This window comes from Diorhabda sublineata, chromosome 4 (genome assembly GCF_026230105.1).
Source record: "Diorhabda sublineata isolate icDioSubl1.1 chromosome 4, icDioSubl1.1, whole genome shotgun sequence".
Taxonomy (NCBI): Eukaryota; Metazoa; Arthropoda; class Insecta; order Coleoptera; family Chrysomelidae; genus Diorhabda; species Diorhabda sublineata.
Window position 1 is genome coordinate 7,868,984 of NC_079477.1, and position 19,867 is coordinate 7,888,850.

At 32.1% G+C, this 19,867-nt stretch overlaps 1 protein-coding gene across 2 annotated transcripts in view; it reads left to right on the forward strand.

Annotated features, from left to right (window-relative positions):
• Positions 1–19,867, forward strand: part of LOC130442652 (ecdysone-induced protein 74EF) — a 307,190-nt gene that overhangs the window by 15,589 nt on the left and 271,734 nt on the right. The window lies entirely within an intron of this gene.

Genomic DNA, 19,867 nt, shown 5'->3' on the forward strand with positions numbered 1-19,867 from the left:
GTAGAGAAATTGGAAGGAAACAAGCCTCTTGGTTGAAGAATATTAGAGAATGGACTGGGATAAGAGAAGCAGTTATTTAGACTAGCTCAAGATAGAGAGAGTTTTTGCCATGCTGATCGTCAACGTTAAGGAGACTTGATACGAAGAAAAAGGAAACAAATTCTGTCATTGGCTATCACTAATATCAATTCACTTTTCTTTATGAAATTACGGAAACAAATGAGTATCGTTTATGCTTGACATTCGTATTTATATTGGTGAAGAAGTTCATGCTAGATTACAAACACATATACCAGAACTCGTATTCATTTGCACGTTGTGGACGGAACGACGGCCGACGCGGCAACGGAAAATCTCGACGCCTTGTACTGAATATGAAATATGCAAGTTTTTACATGTAACAGTCGCTGAGCTTCTCAAAATATTATCTGCCTATAATGATAGGAGAAGTCAAGCCGACATATATAACTTCATAAGCAACTATCGTATTTTGTTGATACAGTTCCGGAAAGTTTTCTTCCTCTGTAATACACCAATTACTACTTCCATATACCTGTTTGCCCTCAACGGAAGATGTAAAAGAAAATTTACTATAAGAAATATGTAGAACCTTGAATTGGGGAACAATTTTTTGTGAAAAGATTATGTACTTGAAGATCACAATTAGTACCAAAGAGATTCCTTTAAATTTGTATGAAATCTAGAAAATATAAAACGAGGTGATATTTTGCCACTAAAAAAAACACTCAATATATTTCATAGCCTTTCATACATATAGGTGCTATACTTAGCTCTAAAAATATCTTTACTACAATTCCCTTTTGAGCAATTGTCATATTGTGATATCATTTTAGATCTAAATTAATTACTACTTTCTTCTTGAAATTTTAGTTTCCTTTTTTATTGTCATATATCGTCGAATATAATATGAAAATGATAAATAATACAAATCTGAAAACATGCTAATGTCTAAATTATACAAAGTAAAATGGACTTGTATCACTCATAAACAATGGAATTGGCCTTCAGATTTAACCTTGCGGTACCCATATCATGAACGAATTAAAAATGTCTAAGATATTGTCAAATAAAAAATTTACAGTGTTGTATACATGGATATTTAATTAGGAAATAAAACTAGGAATCAATTTTAGAATAAGGCAATTTCGAAAGATAGGCAATTGATAATAGGTTGAGTGAATAAAAATTACGAATATTCTTGAGGATGAGATTAGAGCGCTCAAGATTTGCATTTCACTTAACGTTTACCTAGAATTTCCACGGCTTTTTCACGTTAATTGAATGAAAATTAACGTAGATAGCTTTATCCTGTTAGATTTTGTAGTCCTCAGTATAATTTTCCTTATAACTGTTTTGATCAGTTTACGATACCTGTTTATTATATTTGTCATTATCTAGGAAACTGAGATGTTTTAAAAATAGTATTACAATTTTTGAAGATTCACTCATCGACTAGTCTGTTTATTTCGTTGCTGTAGTTAAATTTGTATGCAATTCTTTAAAAACTAGTATTAGTTTATTCTGTTATTCTCAACTGATGAAATTCGGATTCAGTGATTGGCGAACAAATGGGAATATCAGCGTTAACGCGGAGTAGACCAAAGCAAAAAGAAGACCAAGATAACTCGAAATCGCGGAAGAAAATATCACCTGTAACTCCAAGACCAAATACTTTCGCTCATCCTAGACCAACGACTGATATTCAAGGACTAGTAATGTGCTATTGGGTGTAATTTGACATATACCTTTAAAAGAACATTATCATGGAATGGAAGTCAGTAGTAACGGAAGTTAAAAACACGAATATGTGACTCAAATTCGTCAATAATAAATATCAAGTTTTGACAATATGAATTATTCGTCTATCAACTAATATTTAATGAACGTTAGGTTAAAAACTATTGAAAATTGAAAAAATGAATCACATTATGTACGTGCAGAGTATACCATAAGGTTCCCGTGGAACAAATTCACGTATCACTTCACAATTCCACTACATAGATATCTATCAGTTTCAGAAGCTTCTCAGTTCTAAAGAATTTTACACATATTTGGAAAAGAGAAATAATATGCTTATATAGCACGCTATTACCCAAATCCGAAGATACATTCACATCACCACCATTAATACCGACCTTGAAAACATTCTGACATGGGGTGAAAGCAATCAATATAGCAAATATCACCATCACCGTTAATTCGCTTGTTGGGTGTTGAAGTTGGAAGCTATATGTCCTGGCATAGTCACTTGGCCGATTTAGCCAAGGAAGCTTCACAAAAATACTAATCCTCTGCAAGGCCCAGATTCCTCCACCTTTAGACTACTGCTCGTACATTTGGAGCTCGGCTTCCAAGCATACCCTGAAGATGCTCAACTCAATACAGAAGAGAGCAGTTCGTTAGACAGACGTGGCTTATACATACCGAATTCGCCAGCAGACGCCCAGAACTTGAATTTATCGGGATTCATTTCATTGGAGAAGTCCAAGCCTGTCGAATTAGCTACCAATGCACGTATTTCCCGAGCACTACAACCTACAGAAAAAAAATTAGTAGTAAATTTCACAATTTCATATGCTAACCGAGTGATAATGAATTGAAAAGGCCAAGAAAAGCAAAAAAAATGAAAGTAAAGTAATTACGAGTCATAATGTACAATTCTCATACTCGTTATATATATATATATATATATATATATATATATATATATATATATATATATATATATATATATATATATATAATTCTTTAATTTTATTATGGATATGATACTTAAAAGTACAGTATGCAAATGTGCTATTGATTAATACGGTAAAACTTTTCTTACAAGACTATAATCAAGTCAAGAAATTCAATTATTCATATTTTCAATATTAATGTTTCTCACCACCAAATCTAAATTGAAAGGCTTTTCTACAAAAATGTATACAGACTCACATAAAACAGTGCCAGCAACAATTCAAAAGGTAAGAGAAAATTGGTGTACCAGAAGAAGGAATAACTAATCATTTGAGCATCAATAAGTTAAATAAGATCAGCAATTTTTTCGTATATTGAAGCTCTTGCCTTCTATGGGATCGATTACGAACTCATCGTCGTATAGTGATCTTCTAGCTAATCTCATATTATTATTTCCTTTATTTCTTTTATATTTTTTGCGATTTCTCTGTTTCTAGCAAAGTTTGTTATTCATTGCTTCATAAATTGTCTATCCTATCTATTTTCTTAATCCTTTTTTTCATTCTCCTCTCTCGTCTTACTATTCTCATTTATAACTACGTCAAAATTCATTTTCATATCTTTATACAAATTCCCTTTGATCGTTTTTAAGTTTTCGTTAGCGATTAGAACAAAATATAGAAAAAATTCAAGGAAATTTGTATTAAGAAATCAATATGAATGTTGACGTAATGATAAATGAGTAAGATGAGAAAAGAGAATAAAAAAAGTCAGGTTAAAAAAATAAATTGTAGAGATATGGAATGTTGATTATCTAGAATGTAGAATAATTTTTGAAACAATGAATAACAAACTTTGTTAAACAGATAGGGAAATCACAATCATAGAATTATAAAAAATAAAGGAAATAATAAGAAGGAATCGAATGGTTGATGGTCGCTGCAACAGAAAAAGAAATGAAGGTACTTAATGAAAGTACTTACTGTTAATCATTTTTCCTAAATATATGAAGTTTTATACTTCATAAAATTCATAATCTATTTTTCTCTTATTGAATTTCTTTCCATATGTCATAATTTTGTTCCTATTTTTTATAATTAGGATTACATGCATACAAGGATTTGATCTCCGCTGTTCCATAAATTGCTTTTATTCACATTTTCTTTTTACCTGGTCCGGTAATAGAATAAATTCTTTCGCAGATTCGTCTCACTCGTTTATTAGTTGCGAATTTTTTAGTTTCTCCTTTGATGAACAGTAGATACGCTTTATTCATAGTTATGGTAAATTATGTTTTTTTATATGTCATTAGATACATTCATAAAAATGATGCCTTTGTAGTGTATATCGCCACATTTATTTTGGTAAATGAATATCCTCAATTTTTTTAAACCTGTTGATAAAAAATATAGGTAAGCCACTCTAATATCAACTTATACCGGTGAGTGTTTTTACCTTCTAAACTTAGGTAAACACGCGGAAGTTAACTCACAAAAGAAAAACGCAATTGGCACGTACATTATGCCATTGACTGAATATCGTCCTTGTCTTGTTTATCAAAATCTCACACTCTAATGCAAATGTTTACTATAAATTTCAAGTTGAATCTACTCTAAATATTAACACTTGCTAATAAATATGAAACCAATGACTTTTAACTGTATATTTTATTTGCGAAGGGTGATCCCATAAAATTTATTGCATTTTGAAATAGAATATGTGGACTTGTATATGTTTGTTTGACTAGTTTTTACTAGTAGTTTGGCAATGAGTTGCGTTTTATGTAGAATGGTTATAAGAAGAAAGAATATTATTAGTAAAGAGAACAAGGATATACATATTTTTTATTTTCTTTTATATGTATAGTGTGATTCATATTTTCAATGTAGAACTTTGCGGGTCCAAGGGGAAAAGAAACAAGAAATCAACGACTCATAGGCGTGCAGCAATATGCCACCCCAAACCACTATCTATTCTTCAACATATAACACAGTTCCAGTGAAATGTGCTTGGTGATAACGTTGTTTTCGATATCTACGCATTCTTTCCCTTCCATCACGAAATTCGCGCAAAAATAAATTATGACCCCGCTCATTTGTCCAATATCGGTAGTCCCGAGTGAATGCTAAACTTTCAACACGATAGGTACCTCAATTTTTGGTGCCTTCTTTGACCACAAAACGACAATCTAAGGTGTCCGATTTCTGCACTGTCCTAGGCTGCGCTCGTATGATTCAGTCTCCTTATAACGTCCGATGTTGCGATGAATCACCATGTTGAAACATCAAATACATGACTTACTGACGGATGGGTGTCCCTTCCTCATTATGTTTTAGAGAACTGTACACTATTCAAATGTAAACAATAAAATCACTCTCAGTATCCATTCTTGGGATCCACTAAAGTTCGTATCAGAATAAACAACAAACATCGAATAAGCAAATCTTGAGCAACCATTGTCAAAACAGGTATTAACACTTAAAAACAAAAACCACTTACCACAATATCAGAAATTGCGAAAAGTTGACATGAGACTGATGTTTATGTTTGGAAAGTTTACGACTTCACCCTAAAGATGTCAGTACTAATAAATGTTTGATTATCGTATAAGTGAGTCGTTGTCAATATTTTGCGGAAAATACAAAAAATTGAGTATCAAACCTACGCGAATGAAATACGAGTTGAATACTGTGTAAGGAGTCTATATACCTTTATTTATGACCATGAAATTTTGGGAATGCTGAATTAAAACGTGGCTCCTACAGCATGACTAACGATGAGCTTTCGGGAAGATCAAAACCCACCACAAACAGCAATATCATTGAAAAGGTTTACCAAATAGTACTTGAGGACCAAAACAGTCAAGACAGTGAGTTGATTGTTAGGTAAAAGAGGAAAATGCAAAAATGCGAGCGACAAATAAAGTTCTAGTACAGGACTACGTACCTTCCTGCATTTCGGTTATTGCTATAGCTAAAATTCAGGCATTGTATTTCGAATTGGTTGACCATCCACCGTATTCACCATATCTGGCCCCTAGAGAGAATTACTGTTTCAAGTAAAAAGGCAACAATATATAATTATTTTGGAGAAAAAAGTCTTGTTTTTTTGTTATGACGGATGCTTTTGATACAATCCTCGTGGAGTCTTTATAGAATATCTAAGAACGTTTCAAACTACCTGTAATCACTTAATTGAAATTACTGATAATTGTCTACGTGTCACAAGTCTATTATAAACAATTTCCTGCATTTGTCGGTGAACCATAGAAACAAATTTTTTTCTCTTTCAAAACACGATATCTTTGAGGTCAATCTTCTTTCTGATTGTCAGTCAGAGCTCTAGGAACAAACCTCGCAGCAAACCTTTTTGCTCCCAATTCTTGCGATAAAATTCTCTTAATAGAGCTCCAAGATAACCAATTACTGACAGTTTATAATATGTCATTCGAGGATCTGGGCACTTGAACGGCATCCGGAAATAAGTTTGTGATCAATGGAGAAGTTGTATTTTTAGTTAAGAAGCGAAAAATTCAAAATTTACCCGTTGTTATATTTTTTTTTATAATTGCATCATAATATGTAATATTTTTGGGAATAAAAAATACTATAGTTTTAATGAGGCAAACAATAAAATATACGTACTTATAGATTGCAGTTAAATATTATTCGAGCATTAAACTCGCTTGTAAATATTCTATTTAAAAACTACAAAATAGCAAAAACTCAAGGTTACGCAAATTTGGCGCCGTTACAATCTATAATTTAGAATACTATTAAATAGTCACTTCATTTCATATTCATGGTTATACTTGACTGGTTAGACAATTGAAGAAGGTCACTTAGTTGAATAAGATGTTTTTGGAGTGCCACTGTATTTTTTCATAAATTTATACGTAGTATCCGACTCGCTTATCATATCAACACCCATTAATACATATATAATCAACATGTATAATAAGGGTGTTATTTGCCTTCTTTTAGAAATTAGAATCGTTAACAAACTAAAATTTTTGGTTAGGTTATAACGTATCAATTATCAAATTTTATAAAAATTTGTAATTTTTGAAACCGTTGGTGATATTCATTCTGAAGACACCGTTTACGCTACCTCCACCAACACTCCCAATTATACTTTCTGACACGCGTTTCGATAACCAAATTTTCATCTTCAGAGATGGAAGGTAAACAACCTTGCCTGTATAATTGTGAGTGTTGGTGTAGTGGTATTGTAAACAGTGTGTTCAGTATAAATTTTATACTATTGGATACTTCACGGTAACAATATTAAGCGGAATATCGACCAAGAGCTAAGCTATATCCCAGCTAATCTAAGCGAATCAAACTTAATTTACGGGAGCTAAGCTAGAAATAAGTTGGGTGTCTACCAATAATTAAGTCAATTACAATCAGTTGCTATTTGTATGTAGAGTGCAAAAGCAAATATGAATGATGAAGAAAGGTCCGATGACGATTTCAATACTCAAAACAGGAAAAGGTTGTTATTACTTATTATCCAAAGAAAAGGAAGACGAAATCCAAGTTTTTGGCTGAATAAATAAATTCAAGGTAGACCAGAAAGTGGAGAATTTTTTATCTTATTTGGTATTTCCAGTTATATTGTTCAAGATCACAGTATTATGAGCTGCTGTCAATGGTCGCTTCTAATATTACTAAACAAGACACTAATTGAAGCATTAAGCCGAATAGGGGTATATGTCACCCATATTTCAGGTGAATAAAAGGAGGTTAAAAAAAATGCATTTCTATAAAGTAAAAGTACGGCAAATTGATTTGAAAATATGTTTAGTATACACAAAATGTATTAAATCCCTAAATAACAAACTAAGTTTTCATAAGAAGCTTTGTATTCAACTGGAATGAACTTACACATATACATTAGATTTTCTTTCTTTTCTTTTGTTATGGGTAATGGAGCATGATACAATCTAGGGAGGTCAGCAGCTGAAGGAAAGGGTAGATATGGAAACTGTTTGAAAACCAAAGAAGTTTCAAATGGTTTCAAAATATTATGACTAGACCGACCTGAAACTGATCTAGAGTCCGTAATACTCTCCCTAATCCACCATGACCTTGGTGATTTTAAAATTTGCCTTTCCTTTCTTGATTAGGTTCTCTTCGAATGTATCAAAATTTTTCAAAACGCTCTGTTCCATCGCGAACATTTGAAATGGTTTATTTAGCCTTGAACCAGCTATTACTTCCTTCCATTGTGAAGGCACACATACGATTGCTGTTTTTTTGCTTTTCTCAATAAGGGCGAAGTCTCGGTCACATGGTAAGAAACTGTGACCCACTTGATAGCAAATAATTATATAGACAAATATTAAGAAAGCAATACTGTAGAATATTTATTACATAAAATTCGCATACTATGGAAGGAATAGCTCTTGATGGTAGAACTATCTTTCGTTTTCTTGAAACATATTGTTGACCAGGATCTCGTTTTTTCACTCCCGACATTATTTAGAGAGAAAAAAGGTAACTGCTACTATTTGAATTAAACTAAATAACCAAAACGAGCTAAACTGAGAAAAAGGAAACCCAGAAACCTAGAAAAGGTCAAATTTTGTTACCTTCTTTGTTATTGCTACATGTATCCTTATTCTCACACTTTGAACATCTGTTAGACTGTTAGAATCACATGTAATCCTATTCGAATTATCTCCGGTCCCAGCTTTGCACTTACATATATTCTTGTTCCAACAAATATATTCCAGAATCAATCTATAAAATCACCTTTTTAGATATGAAATATTAATTATTTTGGTTTGGTTAGTGGTAGGTTTAAAATTATTCATATTCCAAAATAAAAAGAAATAGAAAAAATGTAACTAATCCACTTATTCACCTAGATGCTTCAATTATCGTAAAGCTATAACTCGAAAGGAAATGTTGGCAATTTATTTGAGGTAAGTAATAAAAAAATCGTTATTATTATTCTATTTATTTATTATAGCTATTCTGTTTAATATAATTACATTATTTTTAATGACAAATTACAAAAATTGAATAAATAAACTTGATTAAAGGTGAGTAAAGTGGTCAGTTTGGTCCTGGGGCATCGAATGGTAACTAACAAATTAGCTCAGTTAGAAACCGAAAGATTGCACAACTAGCCTATCTTGACATATTCACTTAGTTTAGCTCTTTATTTATAGTTGTAAACCTATTTGCTCTTCAGAACCTATTCTGGCTGATAAATTTGAGACTTTTATTTCAAACTGTAGACAATATTGTTTAAGTTACGTTTTCCAAAAAAAAATCGTCGTTTCCCTTTCTCGGGATTAATTAGAAGACAATTATATTTGAATAACGAGAACAATAAGATGATTATAAGCAGACGTTGGTACCTATAATCCATATTCAAAATCATATGGAACCTGATTCCTCTTTACAAACATCTCTGTTTTTTCCAACTCGTCCGCTCTATTTATCACAAAATTATTGCAATTGGACTTCACCTTCTTCGCGATCTATATTGTTATATACATAGACCGACTTTTCTCTATAAGGTACTATAACGTCGATAGACATCAAATACGTCAATATATTTCGAGAGACATCAATAGACATCTCTCTATTACTTTGCCGTAACTTAGAAGTAAATAAATTTGATCGAATAAATTCTTTTCAAGTGTATGTTTTAAACAAAAAAAAAAAGATTTGTTTTGCGAAAATCATAAATTAAACTTTTTATTTTACAAATGTCTATTTAATAACTTATGCAACCTTCAACGATTCAAGCGAGATAATAACCTTGCAATCGTCACATGATTTTAGAACGGATTTTTTAGGTGGTATTTATATTGATGGCCTTTAGTATAAAGTTGTAGGGTTTCTTTTAATCTCTCAGAACAGTAAAACACTCGATTATATTAAATTATATTAAATGTTGTTAGCATAGACATTATTTATTTGGAAATAGAACTTTGACTAAATGATGTTAATGATAACACCAGAATTAAAAATTGTAGATTTGTAGTCTCATTATAAAATTTATATATAGTGACAGTATGCAATGACAAAAAATTTTAGGTGTTGAGAACAAAAAAACTTACCTTGTGGAAATTTTTGTCAAATATCCATTGATTTCATCGGCTTCTTACTGAATTTATGTATTGTTATAACGGTTGCAACACACAAAAAATATGAATAATCGAGCATTAGTGAAGTCTTTACCAAGGTTTATTCTATTACTTTAATTTTATTATATTTAAAGATAATTCGTAATGTTTCAATTCTTAAAAATATCCTGAAAAACTCATACCTGATCCAAACTAGGCTAGTAATTTAGTTATGTAGCAAGTGATTTAGTAGCCATTATCCACTAATCATTTATCATTCAAACAAACAAGTAGTAATATCAAAATGTACATGTGGAGACGTCGTATAGAATTAAATAAAGCTATGGAAAATAGAATAAATATTATTTGGGAAGAGATTGGAGAAGATAGATCCGAGAAATCGAAACGCTTTTGGGTCAGAAAGTGGATAAGTAAAAGAGAATTTTTGGGACCTTCAAATGGAATTTTAGAAGAGAGATGTTTCAGAATACTTTAATGCACTCGAAATATGCAGCTTGCTTCACTTGCCTGCTTATCTGCCTACAATACACTTTTCACGTACCATAATGCCTTGCATTTTAAACATTAACAAACTTAAATATTGTTTGTTTAATCCAGCGCGAAATTTTTGTATTTTGTGTTGTAAACTAATGCGCTAACAATAGAATGGAATATATCTACTTGACTGAGCTACTCTAGGTACTAACTTTCACTGTCCGCACGCAGTATATTATTAGCTATTCAACTAAATTCTTACCGGTGTCTGAACTAGGCTATAAACAGATTCAGCACTTTCCTTGTTCAGAAAATGTCCACTAATTAAGGTATGATTCGTGACTCACTTAGAGGAGCACTTATAAATCCCAGAAATATGCCTCGAGTATCCAAAGTATCACTTTAAGCATGTCCGCGAGGAGTTCATCCAAATTCTCCTAAAATATTTATACAATTAATTTATTTGAAAGTTCTTCAGCACTGCAGCGCTTGTAAACCAGCCTCCTCTGACTACAAGGAACACAATGAGCATAAGTAGGGTTTTTCGGAAAATATGATCTGAGGTCAGGTAGATCAACTAACTAACCCAGATCACAGTTTCCTAACGTGCCGTTCAATTTTCGGTAGATATTCCAAATTTAAAACCAGATCAACAAGAACTTTTGATTTTTTTTACTTTTTTGTGCGGATTATCCAAAACAACTTTTATCTAGAAAATATGACATCGCTCTCATCGAATATAAAATGTAAAATAAAAAAATGAAACATTGAAAAATATTGTACTTTCGCATATATTTAGATATATTTCTCACAATTGGATATTTATTAACAAATTCATATTGTACGTGGTCAAATCGAACATTAGAAAATGAAGTAAACGAAGTTCATTAAAACCATAGGTCAGATCGTGACTTTAAATCGAATATCTACAATTATATATCACGCACTATTATTATTATTTTTTATTATTATTATCATATTTTTTTAATTCCTAAACTTTTCCCAAAATACTCGTATAACTTCAATACGTTAAGAAATTGTGGCCATACTTCCAACCTTTATACATTAACATCCGATGATTCATGTTCTAATTACAACTCAGCCAATCAGAAAGCAGTACGAGTTGCGATTGTATAATATTGGCAGTAAAATTAAATTTCAAGAACACTGGTCCAATCAATCACATTTTCAAATTTTATTATTCTGTTTATTGTAATCGTACACCAATACAGGAGGACGAAATCCGGGATTAGAAACGACCAACAATGAACAAAAATCAATTATTGATGTAGAGTTTGTGTTATTACCAAACTTTATTCAACTTATTGTTAGTTTGTATGTTTTTATAGAATTTTCTAATCAACCTATTAACTTGGAATCTCTGAGGCCCTTAATGAGAAAAAGGAGACCTAGACGAGCTAGGTTAAATGCAAACTTTGAAATCTCAAAATATACGAGTACACATTTAAAGGTATATTTATTGAAATTTATTCTATTCTACATAAAAAAGTCGGTAATGTTTTTTTTGTTTTAAACTATTCACAAAGTCTCTATTAATTTTGTCTTCTTAAATCTTAATCTTAAATGAAGAAGAGAAAACGCCATCCTGTTTTACTGCGTTGCTCTACAAAAGATCGTAAAGTGTTGACAGCTTTCCTTGCTTCGCTAATAGATATAATCGTAGGCGGATCTTGTGACTAGACATTTGAATCTTTGTCTATATCATCGTTGTCAGTACCATGAATAACGGTATTCATTATTTCTGTTAACGTTCCCGCTGTGGCTACTTCATCATCGCATGTGACGAATTCGAAAGTAAATTCTACATAAGACATATACTTATTCCATTCTTTTCTCTCCACTTCAATACTTTCTTGCTTATGTACAGAAAAACCACAGGCTTTAAAGCAGTTTTTCACTGCATTGGATGTTACATTTTGCCAAGATTATAGTCCCTTTTTGGTGAAATGTTATAATTTCGCCTTGATCCTGCGGTTGAAGTTGTGATATTGTGTTTGCTGGAAGAAATTTAATCGCTCTCAATGGAGTTATGTGCTGTACAGTTATCTATGAAGAGACGAATTTTTCTTTTTTTTCGGTATTCATTTGTTTGTATGTTTTCTAAAAGTTCTCCAGTCATCCATGCTTTTTCATTGGCTCCATAATTCAAAGGCAGTGATCTGCAGCCCGCAAAGCAACGAGGTTTCTTTGTTTTTCCAATCATTAATGGCTTAGATTTTTCTGTACCTGTGGAATTTGTATGAAACCGAATCGTTAGTCGTTTCTTGCTGTGTTTACCTTCATGACATTTTTTTTATTTTTAAATGTTAATGTTTTGTCAGGAAGTCATTTGAAAAATAGTTTCGTCAGTTTAAAAACATTATCGGGATCGTATTCATTCAATAAACTCTCTATTATATTTTTCCATTCTGTGCAAACTTCTTTGCTTACGCTTGCACTTTTACTGTAATCTTTTCCGAAGGCCAGATCATCTCGTTACTTGTAATTTTTCAACCAACCATTGCTACTTTAAAATTATGGATTATGTAAACAAGCATTGTTCTAATTAGGGAATTCAGCATTTCTTCTTTTTCTTTCTTTTTTTACATAGAAGATTTTCTACTGATTCTTGCTTCTTCAATAATTCAACTTCGTTTTGTAATATGATGGATAATGTACTCTTATGTATTCCAAAATGTACTGCATCTTCTTTTCTCACCAAAACATTTTTCACCATTTCGATCGCTTCTAACTTCTCTGCATATGTTAGTGCTTTCAGTTTTTGTTTTGAATTCATTTTCACTGACAATGTGCAAAGAGATGCTCCCGGAATGAAGGGTAAAAGCTACTGATACATACACACAAATAAGTTACTGTACTGTACTGTATTTTAGTCTATTGTTTACATTTGAAGCCATTTGATAAACACGAAACACGTGTAAACAATGGTCAATAACAGTTGTCTACAGGGAACCTTTTTTGTTTGTATATTCATTCAAAATCATTCTTGATAGATGATTGAAGTTACAAAGGTCGTCATCGTTACGTCACTGAGGTGGAGGCCCAAATTATTCGTTCAAATTCTAGAGGGTTTGTATTTTAAGTGAAAGAGGTCTAAGACTCCGTGGGGAAGGGAACACAACATTTCCTGAATTTATAGAGGTTCAAGTTATCAAGGTTCTACCGTAGTATCAAATATGTGTACGGTGTTTCCATTCTCAATCTTAAGATGTTTTAGCACTTATCAATATAAGTTGCGAAACATATTTACGCGTGGGTCAATAAATTTCACCTATTTTGATAGCTTAGTTTCTGTTTACCATTTGAGTCGTTGTAAATTGTGAATGAAATTTTTTTTAACAATCAATATTTTATAAATACGCACGGCATTAACACCAAATTAAGAAATGAAAAATAATGCTTACTCCCCGTATAAAATTCGGTAAGCATCTATCAAACCGTCAGTTCACGTGGACTCATCATCTCCATTTCTTCCCAATGAAAACTTCGAATCGTAAACATAAATGCAAATGCACTATTGATCGAAGCTGTCGGAAGGCGTATGTACACAATTTCTTTGAAATATTCCTGCTAGAGAGTCTGCGATAAGCACTGACGTGGGTCGGTGAGATTTATTTAATCCAAAAATTTATTTAAATAAATAGAATTATGACATTCTTTAGAACACAGCATCTTATTTTAAATATATTCGAATGTTTAAGAAAGGAAAATATTCAGCAATCTGATAATTCAATCATAATAAGAATTTTTGATTCAACTAGAGTAAATGAATTTTCCATTTATCGAGTAGTCCCTAAAATTTTGGGCAACTGAATTCGTACGTGGCCCAGTTTGACTAGCGATGATCTTTGGCGACAACCAGCGATATCTTAAAAAAAGATTATTAGAAGAGGCTATCGACATATTAAAAGAATATTAGATTATTATGAGACGAGGACGTTATTGCATATATATATACACCTTCTTTGAGAAGAGCATCGCTAGTGTATAGACTTGAATGTTTCTACATCGTCTTAATTTTAGGTCTCTTCTGATTCAAAAGTAGTTTTTTTATTTTATAAAGACAGATAAAAATTTGACGGTTCGACCTTTGCGGTCTTTTTCAAAATATGACTTGATACTGAGAATTTGCGTATCTCTCTTTTTTATCATTGATAGCTCTCTCATTCTTATGTGTGTGAATCGTTTCTAAAAATTCTTCGTGTATTTGATTCTGTCTCTAGAATTTTTGAATCTTTATATTCGAATGTTTTTTTGACATTTCATGGTTCGTTAATGCAGATTTATTTTTTTATCGTATTAATGACCTTTGAGTCTATTTTCTGAATGCTGAAATGTCTGCCCTATGTAGACAGTGTCTCAATCATTAGAAGGTACTTGATATATAATATTACTTGTTTTTGATTTTAGTCTACCTAAATGTTTATTTCTCATACTATCGAATTAAAGAAAATATTTCTTATTCATTTTTCATAAAATATTGACAAATCTATTTTGATTATTCGATTAAAAATTTAGGAGCTTGCTCAGAATTTTCATTTGAGGATCCATTTCCTTGTATTAAAAGTGACATGTTAAATTTCTATTTTGAATGCCACCACTGTGTTTTTGTTATTCAGTCAATTAATATAGGTATAAAAATAAAAAGGTATAAATAAATGATAACATAAATTATTTTCCATCGTAGATTAAAGTGTTGAATAGAGATTACGAACATTTAACAAATACCTTTTTGTTTGTTATGATAATAAACAAGTTCACAAGTTAAATAAAATTGTCATAACAAAATGAAAGTTTTATTTTTAAAAACACATAGGTAGAAAATGCAGTTACGAAAATGTCAGAGCATTCTCGAAAATATCTGTGATGCTTTTATTCTAGTTCATTAATGCATCAGACAGGGTCGGACTAACTGTAATGTTCAAAAGCAGCTCGTTTCTACTTGTTAAATGCCTGATCCAAAAAATATTGTATCTTTTCTACCGTCTACAATTCGGTATAAAAATTCTCTATCTATTAGTAAAAAAGAGATATAAAATCATAAAAAAAGAAAACTTCAATCTTTGAAGTTCGACGACCCATCGTATTCTATGGTTCGAACCCAACGCTCAGCAAGCTCTTTGAAACGTTGGCTTAGGTATATGCTAAAAATTAACGCATTGCATTTTCAACATCTTCTTTGGATTATTCGATCTTATTCCGCGTAACTTTCGCATTATGTGGTTTAGGACTGTCTTATATGTGTCCGATAAAACTATTCACTATATACCTCGACATTGATATCTCGACCGGGAATTCGAAGTAGACTGCACCCTTATAATTACTTGCCACACAACAAGACTTTCCGCTCCCATCCACCTCTCGTTGCAACTGGTTCTGGTAATTGTTCTTTCTTTGACCATCGATTTTTGTTGTTTAGATGAATCAATTTTGCATTGCAAGTAATGATGCTTCTAATAATACGAGCTGCATACGCAGTTCTACTCGACGTTTTGCTTGAATATCGGTTCATTCTTGTGGCAATTTTCGACAACTTTTATAGATCTTACCTAATGATTCCAAATGGCGATATATACTATCTTTAGAATGTTCAAGGGAGTCCGATGATCGTCGAGTGCTGGCACTAGCTTGTTTTGTTCTGCTTCCCTTGTAATCTCAATATCCCACACAGAGGGACGTCCTTAACGCAAACGATCTTTCAGCGGCAATTCTCCACTATTAAAACGGTATAACACACGCTGTTTCATTCGCTCATTTATCGTGCTTCCATTTTTTTCGTAACAATACTCGGATTCCCTATTTATCGCACTCCATACTATTTATTTTGAAGTCGTCAATCAATACTCATTGAATTAGAGACTAGTCTTGACATATTTAAATTGATGCGTTGGTATTTTCACTCATAAAAAACAACCTTACCTCTATATATTTTACAATTACGCTGATTATTGTATGATTGTCAAATTTTTTTTTATATTGACTAGTCGTGTCACCTCCCTGCTTTCCGGTTTTACTTTTTCTTCCTACAATCAGCTACAGTCGACCTTCATTACTTCTAAGCTCAAGGGTCTTTGAGAATAGTACGAATTATCTAGAGTTTGAAATATCACATGTTCGAAATTTTCAAGAGGAAAAATATTGAATACACTGTTTACACCACCACTCCCAAATATACGGTCTGACGCGCGTTTCGATAACCAAGTTATCGTCTTCAAAGACTGAAGGTGAATTAAGTACCTATATTGCTAAAACTGATCAATAGCATAGTGCCTGAAATGCCGTTTCTTCAGTTGGTGTGTAGACAGAAACATTGGAACGTGTCGAATGCCGTTCTCGCTACCTTCATTGACACCTTTACCAAGAGAGCAACATCTTCATCCACCTGAATAAAGACATAAAAACTCACACCGTGCATATCAACCAATTGTGTTATTGCTTGTCTTCATCTTCCGTATGTGATTTTCTTAATCTTCTTTAACAAAAACGTATTTTCTTAGCAGTTGAGAATCGTTGCTGATATCACAGCTCTTCACACTTTGTTAGCCAGTTATATAGCCACCAGGATCATATTATTTACAGTTAGATGAGTGTCCAGAAATTCTTAAACTAGTCAACAATTTCTTTGTCATAGAACGCCTTAAAATTATGGAAGTACTATTCGATAGGATTGTTGTGGTCAGTGAAATTGTCTTAGATTTTCTATTTTTTCCGTTTCATCTCCACGATAATCATTAAAAAGCTTCGTAGCTTTTTTATTAGCCCGATAATCAGTGGAAAATGATGTTAATCCTTTGAAATAGCACGGTTTAATTATGATGCAAATAAAAGTGACAATCTCACTGCAATATGTTTTACTCGCGACATTTTCCATTCGCATTCCTCAATTGACGCAAAGTTGTTGATGCTTAGAGTAAACGCGAATTCTTTTGCTTTTTCTTCCAACAAGTTTCTGTTGATATACTTTTTGTCCTCTGCACTGTCTTAGGCAGATAACAAGAGTTGCCTTAACACTAGGATATTCACCTTTCCTAATTTTCTTCCTCACTTCAACCAACAGAATAAGTAGTGTGGTGCATTCGAACTTGATTTGTTTCAAAGTGTCGCATGGTATAATGTATGCAATCTTTGAATTTTTGGAATTACCAAGTGCTGAAAAATTTGTACAGTTTTATCTAAATTTGAAGGGATGTTTTAGGGAAATCATGTTATTTTCAAATTTATGTAGAGTCGACTACAACTCCCATTATCTTTGAATTATCTATGAAAGCATCAAGACAACAATTCACTTAAAGCAATCTAGTTCAATAGCTGTTATTTTTTCGTCTACTGGTACTTAAGGCCCGTTCACACGAGTTTAGTAAGCAAGCATTTAGTTAATTTTAAGCCGTGTGAACAGACAGTTTAGTGTTTAGTACAGGTACTAACTTAATAACTAAACTTACTAACTTAACCAAATACTTGCTCACTAAACTCGTGTAAACGAGCCTTAAAAATATAGATTCTTTTATTCTTTCATGTAATTATTTCGAATATATTGGTAAAATTGAAAAAGAACTATTAGATTCAACATCTTGAGAAAGTTTTTTCGATATGTTCATAGAAAAGAAATTTTTATAATGCATCTCTGCCTTATGTGATAAATTATTATTCATCAAACGAATATAATGATTTGGATGTGTCATAGTAGTAGTTTGGAGCCATTTATTTTATTTCTGTTTTAAATAATTGAAGCCTTGAATGTGATTTTGAGTTGAACTTTGGCTGCAGCACAAAATTTTTCATATAAATTGTTTAAATGCACATATTTTGATCATGTAGCTTTTTAAATTATTTTTATAGATAAGTTTATACAAATTATTGATGAATTCACTATATATTTGAATTTAATTCTTTGATATTCATCTTTATACATCGTAACCTAAATTTCGTGCATATTCTAATAGGTCAACTTGAAATGCACCACCAATAATGAGAGTATCAAAAATTCTTCAATGAATTACAGCGGAAATTATAATAAATAAGCATCGTGAAAAACTCTGCCACAATGTTGGGTAAGTAATTGGGAACAGTGTAGTGCCCAAACTTAATCAATAGTATACAATCTCCAATAGAAGTTTTGACAGCAAATCTTGATTCACGGCTATAAACCTGATAAGTCAACGGTTAAACTTGAGAACTTCTTTATCTCTTTTATTCTGTTAGTTATGCTTCAGGTTGGAACTGTTCCAGAACCTATGCAAGCGCAGTTAATGTCAAGCTAGACGAAGATAACATCGATGTTGAGTTTTATGTTTTAGACTGTGCGAGGATGAGAATCGAATAAAAATTTTGCGCAAACAAAGACTTTTACAAAGATTGCTTTTGGTTAGATCCCAAAAAGTTTGACTCTATCTTGAAACTCGGAACATTGCCAATAGAAACCCTCTAAAGTGTTTCCAAACTGTCTAAAATGGAAAGAAATTAGTTGTTGATGGAGCTGCGACATTTTGCACAACAATACTGCAACTTCATAACGGCAGAGTACACTGAGAACTACGGAGACAGATGCAGTGACGCAGAAGACGATTGAAACCCAACCAAATACTGACATGTACTGATCTGAAAATAGACAATGTTTCACAAGTGCTTTTTTCGGTTCTTATAAAGAGTTGCTTACAAAGAAGATATTAGGGATACGGAAGTGAAACGCCGAATCATCTCTGTTAATCCCTTCTTTTCTATTATAACATTAAAAACTATTAAATACACAGGATTTTTCAAAAAGTGTTATTATTATTTTTTAATCCCTAAAGTCCGTTAGTTATCGTTTTTATTACATAGACAATTTTGAATAAAATATTGCACTTGAAATCCGTTGTACTCATACGCAGTTCTGCAATTTTTTTTATTGTTTGGTATCCTAAACATACTGTGAATTCCTTATTTCAACAAGTTCACAAAAATCGAAAACCATAATATGTATTCGTATATATACCTACCTCAATTTCTTCTTCTCCAAAAACGCGTTTTAACGCATTTAATTTTCAAAAAGTGTCCGGGGGAGGTACCTCACTTTTCTAGGAGTATTGCAACACCCCCAGACCCACGGTAGAGAGCCCCTTAGAGGTTTTATTTTAGGACTCCAAATGATTCTAGTCCGGGCCTTATTTCACACTTTCATACTAATGTGAGAGCCACGAAGTTTCAGTGAGAGAGCTACGGAAGCGAATGGCATTGGCAAAATAACATCAGTCGATCTCTTTTTCTTTTGGGTATCAACTCAATTCGTTTTTGTGTGTGATATAGACTAAAGAATTGCAAGAAGGATTCAAAAAAAATATAAACTTTCGAGGTTATTAAAAACAATAATTAAAACATAGCAAACGCTATTATATTTAAAAAGTCTCGTTGCAGATCATTGTTAATATTATATTGGTGGCTATAGATGCCTCTACAGGAGCTGAAAAATGCCACACAACTAAACCGTTTGTTTGTTTACAAAGTCCATTTAGAAGCCATTGCACTAACGTTTTGATGAACTATAAATAGTTTTTCCAAAAGTTTTGTTTCAAGCTGGATTATTTG